Genomic DNA, 3,242 nt, shown 5'->3' with positions numbered 1-3,242 from the left:
CCCCCCCCCCCCCGCATTAAGTGTATTTGTGAGTTTCTGTCTCTTAGTTTTAGTTGAATGTGTGATACTTATTAAAAAATTCGGTAATTCTCTGGATAAAATACTTTCATATGAGCTGTGTATATATCATTACAATTTTCGGTTGTTACCTATATATACATTTCTGGACAGCTTTGGGATATGGACAGATGGCCATATGTTGAGGCAATGCAAGGCTGGCAGTTTAGTAACAGTATTTTCCTTCTGTGGAAAATACATAAATGCAGAACTGATTGGTACAGCTTAGACCATATAACCATTTCCTGTATTTCCTCGCAGAGTATGGAGAAGGGAATTTTTTAGTGCATAGGTTCAGCAAGTTTTGCCCTGATCATATGGCACTGGGCATGCAAGAGGGGTTTCAGTGAAGGCTGCTGGGGCAAAGAAAGCTTCATTTTGGCATTTCCGAGCTTTTGAAAGCGTAACTTCACATTTTTCTGACTGTAATTCCTGATTTCTTTCATTACGACTGCTCCCATGGATGGTGCGCCCCTCTGGTAAGGAGACAGCATCATGCATCTTGCGGAATGAAATTGCAGTGTTAGTCTGACCCTGAGGGAAGTCTTTAAAAGATGGATGTTTTATTTTCTGTACGCTAAAACCATGGCCTCCGCAGAGAAACTGGCTTCGTTACTCGTTCAAGTTTTTGAGGGTTTTTTGCTGCAGGGTTTAAGCGCCCCGTCTCCTCCTCGCTCCCTCGCCGCGTTCCCGCTGGATTTTGGCGGGGGGCGCTGTGAGGGGAGCCGGTGTTCCGCCAGATGGCGCTGTGCCCCCGGCCCGCCGCTCCCGGGCGGCTCCAGCCCCGCTCCCGCCGCCGGGACAGCCCGGGCTCTCCTCACCCCGCTCCCGCCTCCGGGACAGCCCGGGCTCTCCTCCTCACCCCGCTCCCGGACAGCCCGGGCTCTCCTCCTCACCCCGCTCCCGCCGCCGGGACAGCCCGGGCTCTCCTCCTCACCCCGCTCCCGGGCAGCCCGGGCTCTCCTCCTCACCCCGCTCCCGGGCAGCCGGGCCGGGCTCTCCTCCTCTCCTCCCGCCTTCCCAGAAAGCGATGGGATGACTGAGGGCTCCCCTGTCTCTTTTTCGTAGTGTTGATGCTATTGTTTGTAGTGTTTGCTGCAAGATGCGATTGTTTCCAGAAACGCCTTAGAGAATTCTAAAATGGCTTGGGTTGGAGGGGACCTTAAAGATGATCTGCTTCCAGGTTGCTCAAAGCCTCATTCAACCTGGCCTTGAACACTTCCAGGAACGGGGCATCCTCAGCTTCTCCGGCAACTTCTTCCAGTGCCTTCACCACTCTCACAGTAAAGAATTTCTTCCTAATATTCAATCTAAATCGACTCTCCTTCAGTTTAAAGCTCTTTTCCTATTGCAGCAGGCCTTGCTAAAAAGTGTGTACCCATCTTTCTTATAGACCTCTTTCGGGTATTGAAATGCAGTAGTAAAGTGGCCCCGGAGTCTTCTCTAGACTGAATAGTGCCAAATCTCTCAGCCTCTCCTTGCAGGAGAAAAGCTCCAGCCCTGATCATCTTCATGGCTCTTGCCTGGACCTGCTCCAACAGATCCATGTCTTTCTTGTGCTGAGGACTCTGGTGCTGGATGCAGCACTCCAGATATAGGTGGGGTCTTATATTGAACAGTTCATAAAGCTGATGCCCGTACATAATTTTGATTTTTTTTTTGGTCTTTGGTTGGTGCTAAGAGCAAAGGGATTCAGTAGTTGGGCAGTTATTTAAAGAAATTAATAATGCGTTGGTCCAGCAAGCATCTGTCCTTTAGATGAAAGTACATATGTTTGATTCTTTTATTTCTTACTGTGTGTTAATCTAGGGGATCTAATGTCCAACATTCCCAAGTATAAGCTTTCTCCCACCGTTTTTCATTTATTTATTTGAAGACAGCACCACTCTGTGCAGCTCGCTTTCTCATTTTCCAACAGAACATCTTAGAAATGGCAGCAGACAAGGAGCACTGAGGTTCCCATGGGAAAGGATGTTTGCCTGCTTTGAGGTGGTGATCATGGGCAGTTCCCATTACTGGATGACATGCAGGAATTAATTACTGACCTCAGGGCTTGGGTGGTACCTTAGCTAGAATCCATCCCATGGACTGGTCCTATACTCTTGAACAGACTTGTGAAGAATATGGATGGGCAGTAGGTGCCTGATAAATAACTGCTCAGGCCAACAGCACTTCTGCCTTAGCTATTAAGGGTACCCATGATATGATTCCTCAAAACTGTGTGTGTCTCTGCCTGATTCAGAAGTGGAGTTTCTTATTATTATTTATTGCTGGTGGCAAATGGCAGTGAAAAAAATCCAAAGTGATTGCACTAGAGGAGAAGACTAAAAGGCCAAAAAATACTTGTACAAAGAAGAAAAATTATGGAAAATTAATCAAACTGAACCAGAATGAGTGATGCTGGGTTTTGTTACCTGTCCTTCTGTGTTCTGTCAGGACTGAGTAAATTATGCCAAGTAGAATCTTGCAGAATTTTGAAAAAAATCAAATGAAATATCCATACTCACTGCTTTGTGAGGAAGGGAGGCCACTGTGTACCTTGTAATTTCAGGCATACTTCCTGAAAACAGAACTCATATTTCAGGGATCTCCTGGGTCACTTAGAAAAACTCAGGAACTGGTGAACTCCAAAGCTTTTGATAGTGGTGGTGAAAGGCTTGAAGACTGAATTTCACCTCTTTCTCTGCATAATGCAGGAGGGAAACTGCAGGGCACTGAGCAAAGATAATTCTGATATCCTGTGTATTGCTTTCCCTTCATGGTTTGTTTCAGGTTTTCCTTTCTTTTTAAGAAGTGTCCTTCCCAATCCCTACCTGCTCCTTGCCACAGGCTGTAGCCCTTAAAGCAACTGGGATACAATAGCAGAGCAGCAATACTGGTTTGTTTACATCTCACTTATGAAAAACACTTGGTTTCTTTCCAACCATACCCTTTGTTCTGACCACACTCTCCCTGCAAGCCAACACTCACTGGGCACCTACAGCCATGGTTTTATTTAGAAAATCTGAAGATGTGCTGTGAAACCCAAATCCCATATCTGTATCCATCAGAACTGTTCCTAGTGACAGACATGTTCTGAAACAAAAGATGTTTTCTTGTGTATGTAGTAAAAATTGAGCTTTTCTATGCACAAATTACTCAACAGTCAGGTTTTTGGGGCTGTTTCTTTCCAAGACACCTTTTTT

This window comes from Sylvia atricapilla, chromosome 1 (assembly GCF_009819655.1).
Source record: "Sylvia atricapilla isolate bSylAtr1 chromosome 1, bSylAtr1.pri, whole genome shotgun sequence".
Classification (NCBI taxonomy): Eukaryota; Metazoa; Chordata; class Aves; order Passeriformes; family Sylviidae; genus Sylvia; species Sylvia atricapilla.
Note: the sequence above shows the minus strand (reverse complement) of the source record.